This window comes from Tachyglossus aculeatus, chromosome 22, assembly GCF_015852505.1.
Source record: "Tachyglossus aculeatus isolate mTacAcu1 chromosome 22, mTacAcu1.pri, whole genome shotgun sequence".
Lineage (NCBI taxonomy): Eukaryota > Metazoa > Chordata > Mammalia > Monotremata > Tachyglossidae > Tachyglossus > Tachyglossus aculeatus.
The window spans coordinates 12515878-12523578 of NC_052087.1; the positions used below are offsets into that span (position 1 = coordinate 12515878).

The window sequence follows — 7701 nt, forward strand, 5'->3', positions numbered from 1 at the left end:
TGCAGAACCACAGGGCAGTTGAAACCAGACTATAATCAACCTCCTGTGTCCTCAAAACTAAAATCTGGCAAACTCGCTCCTTATGGCTTTTGCTATATCTACTTGAAAATAATTAGGGATGTCAGTTAAAAATATACCATCCCTGGAAGCTTAAACCAAACATTTCCTAAAAGCTCTCTCCAGGGCACTGCAGAAGTGCTCCTGAGAAACCAATACCAGCAGCTGTTTGTTGCTTCTTGAAATAGCTTTGTATTTATCTAGACTTGGATTACCCTCTACCATAGCTCTTGCTCTCAGGAGTACCTAGTAACAGTTGATGGAAAGGGAAGTAGAGGGAAGAGTTTGCACGGGACCAGACCAGAAAGGTGAAAGGGGAAGGAAGAGAAAGAAAGAAAAGCCTGAAGCAAAGTTCTCTTCAACCTTGGAGACAAGTACAGAAAGCCTGGACACGATACACAAAATGTTCCGAGTATTGGAAGTTGGTGCGTGTGACACTTCATGCACTTCAAAGCATGTTTCAGGGGATTTGGTAAAGCTCAACAGAAGGAGGAAGAGAAGGCTCAGGGGAATATGTGGTAGTGAAAAGGGTAAGTGCACTGTGGACCTGGGACTCTATCCAATCTGAGTATTTTTTTAAATGGCATTTGGTAAGCACTTCCTATGTTCATTCAATCGTATTTATTGAGCGCTTCCTGTGTGCAGAGCACTGTACTAAGTGCTTGGAAAGTACAATTTTTCAACAGAGGCAGTCCCTACTCAACAACAGGCGCCAGGCACAGTACTAAGAGCTGGAGTACAAACAAGGTTGTCAGGTTGGACACAGTCCCTGTGCTGCATGGGGCTCACAGTCTTAATCCCCATTTTACTGATGAAGTTACTGAGGTTCACAGAGAGTGAAGTGACTTACCCAAGGTCACACAGCACACAATCTTCTATTTTTCACAGCACTTGGTGCAGTGCTCTAAAAAACTGAGTACATAAAAATGCCATTATCATTGTTATTATTAGACCCGAGAAGCTACCTTTTACACCCTATTCATAATACCCACAATAGGGTCTGTTATTAAGCACTTACTATATGCTAATCACTGGGGCAAATACAAGTTTCATTCATTCATTTATTCACTCGTATTTATTGAGCGCTTACTGTGTGCAGAGCACTGTCAGCTCACACCTGTCCTACATGGGCTTAAAAATCTATCTTATTCCCATTTTAAAGATGAGGAAACTGAGGCCCAGAAATGTTAAGTGGCTTGCTCAAGGTTATACAGCAAACCAGAGGCACAGCAGGGACTAGAACCCAGGTCTCTTGACTCCCAGCCCCCTGTTCTTTCACTAGGCAGTGTTATTTTACAGGCCTTAAGTATGAGCCTGATTTTAGAATTCAAGTTTTCTTTGTTCTAGTTGAAAGCTAAATCAGAGCTTGAGCCAAAATTTTAGAATCTCTTTGTTTCTTTTTAGCAAAAAAAGCCTAAAGGATTTGAGGTTGAATAACTGACTCCATTAATTTGCCATTTCTTTTTGCATGGATGACTTGGTTCCTCTCTTTTGCTGTCAAGTCATATCTGACCCATAGCGACTCCATGGACATCTCTTCCAGAATGCCCCACTCTCCATCTGCAATCATTCTGTTAGTGTATCCATAGAGTTTTCTTGGTAAAAATACAGAGGTGGTTTACCATTTCGTTCTTTCACGTAGTTCATTCATTCATGCAATCGTATTTATTGAGCGCTTACTGTGTGCAGAGCAGTGTACTAAGCACTTGGGAAGTACAAGTTGGCAACATATAGAGACGGTCCCTACCCAACAGCGGGTTCACAGTCTAGAAGACTTGAGTTAACTTGAGTCTCCTCCCTTGACTTTCTCTCATGCCATGGCTGCCCAGCACGGGTGAATTTTGACTTGTAGTAGATTGCCTTCCACTTGCTAGCCACTGCCCAAGCTAGGAATGAAATGTGTATGCCTCTGCTTGACTCTTCCTCCCATAGCCGACACTGGTAGAGTACTGGAAACTCTCCAGGTGCGATCCTGAGAGAGGTCCTCTCTTATAGAATTAATTAATTGATGAGGTCAAGAAATGCTTTCGTTGGCTTAAATGGCTAATATAAGCAGAACCCTCTTTACATCCAACAATTTCTTAATGGTTTAGGAATGCTACTTCAGATATCAAGCAATCAATGGTATTTGTACTAAGCACTGTTTTATGGTATTTGTTAAATGTTCGCTATGTGTCAAGCACTGCTCTAAGCACTGGGATGGACAGATGCAAGCTAAACAGATTGATTAATAATTGATTAATTGTTAATAATAATAATAATGATGATGGCATTTGTTAAGTGCTTATTATGTGTGAAGGACTGTTCTAAGTGCTGGGGGGAATACAAGGTTGTCCCACGTGGGGCTCACAGTCTTCATCCCCATTTTACAGATGAGGGAACTGAGGCACAGAGAAGTGAAGTGATTTGCCCAAAGTCACACAACTGACAGGTGGTGGAGCCAGGATTAGAACCCATGACCTCTGACTCCCAAGCCCGGGCTCTTTCCGTTGAGTCCTCGCTGCTCCAGTTCCTGCCCCACATGTCTAACTAGGACATGTGACTAATTGTTCAGATGTTGAATCCCCATTTTTCAGTTGAGGAAACTGAGAGATAGAAAAGTTAAATGTCTTGTCCAAGTTCACACAGCAGACAAGTGGCAGAGCCAGAATTAGAATGTAGGTTCTCTGGCTCCCAAGCCCATGTTTTATCCAATCCGATTTGTTTGTACCACCCCAGTGCTTCGTAAAGTGCCTGGCATGTAGTAATAATTTATTATTATTTAATAAATACACAGTTATTTATTGTTATTATCCACTAGGCCATGCTGCTTCCCCAAGCAGTTGGGAGAGTACAATACAATGGAGTTAGTAGACATGTTCCCTGCCCACAATAAAATTACTGTTTAATTGCTAGTTTGCAGGTATTTGTGAAGTAATTCAGAAGTATCAAAACCTTTACAATGTTTTGACTTATGGCTAGTTAAATTTCTCAAGTCATTCAACTATATGGTAGCAAATTTGCAAATTTCATGAACAGGGAAAAACATGTTAACATTGTGTTTTTAAAAGCTGGCATTAAGAAGGACAGGTGTCTAACTGTTTTATACATGAAATAAATGATCTGAAAAAAATAACCCGTTAGGCTATAGTTTGTTCCAGGAAGTAGAGAAAAGGCAAACTCTAATCACTAGAACTCAATAATATTGCAAATATGCATTGATTCACATCCTGCCTTGCATTCATTTATTCACTCATTCATTCATTCACACAACAGCATCTATTGAGTGCCTACTATATGCCAAGCATAATATTAAGTGTCGGGGATGAATACAATAAGGAATGAATAATACACTGTTCCTAGCCCTTAAGGGGTTCACATTCTAGGAGACAGAGTTGGGAGGTTAGGGATAAACACAGAAGGCAAGGTTAAATGCATAAAGACAGAAAAAATAAACAGGCGGTGATGAACATAATCAGTAATCAGTATTCAACACATTGCACTTGGGGGAACCATTTGCTAGGACTTTAATATCCAGACAGGGATGTCTAAAGTCGAATTTTTACAACAGCTCCATTCCCTGTGTCCTAACATTTGTTAGAACCCCCTCCCTCCCTCTGCCCTACCCCCTTCCCCTCCCTACAACACTTGTATATATTTGTACATAATTATTACTTTATTTATTTTACTTGTACATATTTACTACTCCATTTATTTTATTAATGTTGCACATATAGTTGTCGTTCTATTTATTCTGACTGTTTTGACACCTGTCTACTTGTTTTGTTTTGTTGTCTGCCTCCCCCTTCTAGACGGTGAGCCCATTGTTGGGTAGAGACCGTCTCTATATGTTGCCAACTTGTACTTCCCAAGCGCTTAGTACAGTGCTCTGCACACAGTAAGTGCTCAATAAATACAATTGAATGAATGAATGAAGCTGTGGAGGCCTTGCTGCCACTGCTGCTGTCTACAGGCTATAAGCTCCTTGTGGGCAGGGACTTTGCCTACCAACTCTGTTGTACTATACTCTCCCAAGAACTTAGAGCAATGCTCTGCACACAGGAAGAGCTCAGTAAATACCATTGATTCATTCCTCCTCTCTATATGTTGCCAACTTGTACTTCCCAAGCGCTTAGTACAGTGCTCCGCACACAGTTAGCACTCAATAAATACGATTGATTGATTGATTGATTGATTGATTAAGTCAAGGAGGGGTGAGAGTGGCCCCTGGGGAGATAGATATAAGGGAAGGGCAGTAAGGGTCTCTCACATCAAGGCTCAGCACTCCCAAGGTGTGTGAGGACCTAAGTTGCCTCCGGAGTGTTTCGCCCACTTCCCTCCGGTGACAGCAAAATGTGTTTACAACCATATTTAGGGCTTATGTTTCTATCAGTTTGCAGGGCTCCATTTATTTATTTATTATTCATTTATTTCACCCTGCTGTTTTTATCATCAACTGAATCATTTTTCTTCTGGCAGCAAGTAATTTACGTTGTCTGTCTCCGCCCGGTGATGTTGTAAAATCTTGTAGGAAAGAGTCTGTGCACAGTAAGCACTCGATAAATACCACGGATTGATTGGTTATACATTCAGTGGAGGAATAAGGCTTGCTGTGGGCCAAGAATCCTACAAAGTCTTCCCTGACCCCATCACCACCACCCAGGGGGGCCTAACTTTTACGAGGGAGATCAAGGAAAGGCTGTTGAACTCCAAAGCTGTACTAACATGTGGAAAACTGATATTTAAGCCCTTCCTAGTTTTCACAAGATTGATTGGACACAATTCCTGTCCCACATACGGCTCACAGTCTAAAATCCCCATTTTACAGATAAAGTAGCTGAGGTACAGGTGTCTTGCCCAAGGTCACACAGCAGACAGGTGTCAGAGCTGGCATTAGAACCCAGCTCCTCTGACTCTCAGGCTTATGATTCTTCCACTAGGCCATGTTACACAATTATTGGAAACTGGAACGGCTTGCTGCAGTGATAAAAACCCACTAAATGGTTCTCTTGTCTGTAACCTATGTTAGCTCTTACCATTTTTCTTGTTGCTGTTAGAAGCAGCGTGGCTCAATGGAAAGAGCCCGGGCTTTGGAGTCAGAGGTCATGGGTTCAAATCCCAGCTCTGCCACTTATCAGCTGTGTGACTTTGGGCAAGTCACTTAACTTCTCTGGGCCTCAGTTCCCTCATCTGTAAAATGGGGATGAAGACTGTGAGCCCCCCGTAGGACAACCCGATCACCTTGTTAACCTCCCCGGTGCTTAGAACAGCGCACATAGTAAGCGCTTAATAAATGCTATTATTATTATTATTATTATTACATTATGTAGCTATCAATCAATCAATCAATTGCATTTATTGAGGACTTAATATGTGGAGAGCAGTACTTGGAAGAATAAAACATAATAGAGTTGGTAGCCATATTCCCAGACCACAAGGAGCTTACAGTCTAAGTTGTTTCAGTCTGTCCATGGAAATATAATGCCTTTCCTCCCTCCATATACATTTTTAGATTGTGCACCTCAGTGTGCCCTGGAGACTGTATTGAAATTTTCCTCCACTGGTTTCTTCTCCAGCACTTAGTACAGTACCCTGCAGTAGGTACTCAGTAAATTCTACTGAATGAATGAATGTATGGACAGGGTTGAGCCTGTCTCTCATATTTCTATTGTATACCCAGTTCTCCCTAAACACAGGAGTTGTGTTTGCACAAAACTCACAGTGTTTCATGACACACAAACATATATATATGCATATACATAAATCATTTCTTCTGACACTACGATACTTTGCTTCCAGATAGAGTTGCCCTCTTGGACAAATGTTTCCTAATTCCCTAAGAATGTTCTAGCCAAAATGCAGTGACGATGCACATATCGCATATTTGAGTGTACTTTTTCCAGAGGCTAGCGCAGTACCCCACACACATTTGCTGCTTAATAAATACTATTGAACAGTAAACTAGAGTGACAAAAATCCCAGCTTAAAAACATCTGTTTCTAATTAAGGAGAACTGGGACTTACCGGTTGACCGACCATGTTAATAAATTTTAAAAGTTTTAAGTCTGGTGTTTCATATTTTAAAACAAAAATGCTTAAAAAGAATCCTATAATTTTTTTTTCAATTTCAGATGAACAGCATAGTGCCTTTCATCACTTACGCGTTCTTTAATAATCGTTTGGGGCACATATACTTTGAGGTCTTATTTGAATCCTGCAGTCTTATTAAATTTTCCTCTGAAAGGTACTGAAAGGTAGTGACTGAATGGATTATTAAACTAAGGAATAACTGTTTTTTATGGTCTGAAGGTGTTAAAATTCTTCTTATGGTGGCAAAATAATGTAAACAGAGAAACTCAGAGTCTGGAAACAGAGTGTGCAGTTGTCTTCTGTAGAGAACTAGTCAAGAAAGCTGTGATTGATAATGGTTAGCACTATGGCCTGGAGATATAGAAGTATGTGACCTATTCCTGTTCTAGCTACTTATTTTGTGACTACACACATACACACTACTTACTCTCACTGTGACTTGACTTTCCCGTACATAAAATGCAGGTGCTAATGTGGAAATATACCGAGTCATTCAGTGTCCTTTAAGAAATGAATTTGTGCTCTTGTTGCACTTTGGTCAGTGGAAACGTGACTGCAGCACTTGGAATAACACAAAAGCTTCTTTAGTTTGTTGCCAGTGGGCACAAATATCTCAGAATAAATCACTGTCACTTCAAGAATGACGTGGAATAGGATTTAGTGGTGTGAATGGCTATTTATTAAGTGTTCCATCCTTATTCCCGCTAGCCAGATTCAGTTCTGAGTTTGTCCCGTGGACCGCTTGTGAGTCCATATTACAGTGACTGGAGAAGAGAGGTGTGATTTCCCATCTTGAGAAGCTCCATGTTGAACCCTGTGTGGCTTGGGAATCATTTGGGGCTTAGCTTCCTACCAATTCCATGCTTTGGGCCTTCTCAGGACGAAGGGGAGCAGCAGGTCCCAGCAAAAAATGGTGGATGGTAGTCCTACACAGTAATAGTGATAATAATGAAGATAATAATAAAAAAACAATAACAACAGTGGTACTTGTTGAGCGCTTACTATGATCCAAGCACGGTTCTAAGCACTGGGCTGGATGCAAGTTAATCAAGTTGGACATGTCCCCTGTCCCACATGGGGCTCACAATCTAAGTAGGAGGGAGTAAGAGAAGCAGCGTGGCTCAGTGGAAAGAGCACGGGCTTGGAAGTCAAAGGTCATGGGTTCTAATCCCAGCTCCGCCACGTATCTGCTGGGTGACCTTGGGCAAGTCACTTAACTTCTCTTAGCCTCAGTTACCTCATCTGTAAAATGGGGATTAAGACTGTGAGCCCCACGTGGGACAACCTGATCACCTTGTATCCCCCCCAGTGCTTAGAACAGCGCTTTGCACATAGTAAGCGCTTAACAAATGCCATCATTATTATTGTTATTATTAGGATTGAATCTCCATTTTACAGATGAGGTAACTGAGACACAGAGAAATTTTAAGTGATTTGACTTTAGGCCTAAAGTCACGCGGCAGAGCAGGGATTAAAACCAGATCCTCTGACTCCCAGGACTGTTCTCTTTCCACTAGGCCATGCTACCTCCACACCATAACACATGTAGAAAGAAACACATGACTGTTTAGAAGT

General features: G+C 41.4%; 1 non-coding gene across 1 annotated transcript; it reads right to left on the minus strand.

Moving 5' to 3' along the window:
• Positions 1-1901: 1901 nt before the first annotated feature.
• Positions 1902-2039, minus strand: LOC119944247. The gene has a single exon (XR_005455744.1). It is a non-coding gene; the product is annotated as a small nucleolar RNA SNORA7 (small nucleolar RNA).
• Between the last annotated feature and the right edge of the window lie 5662 nt (positions 2040-7701).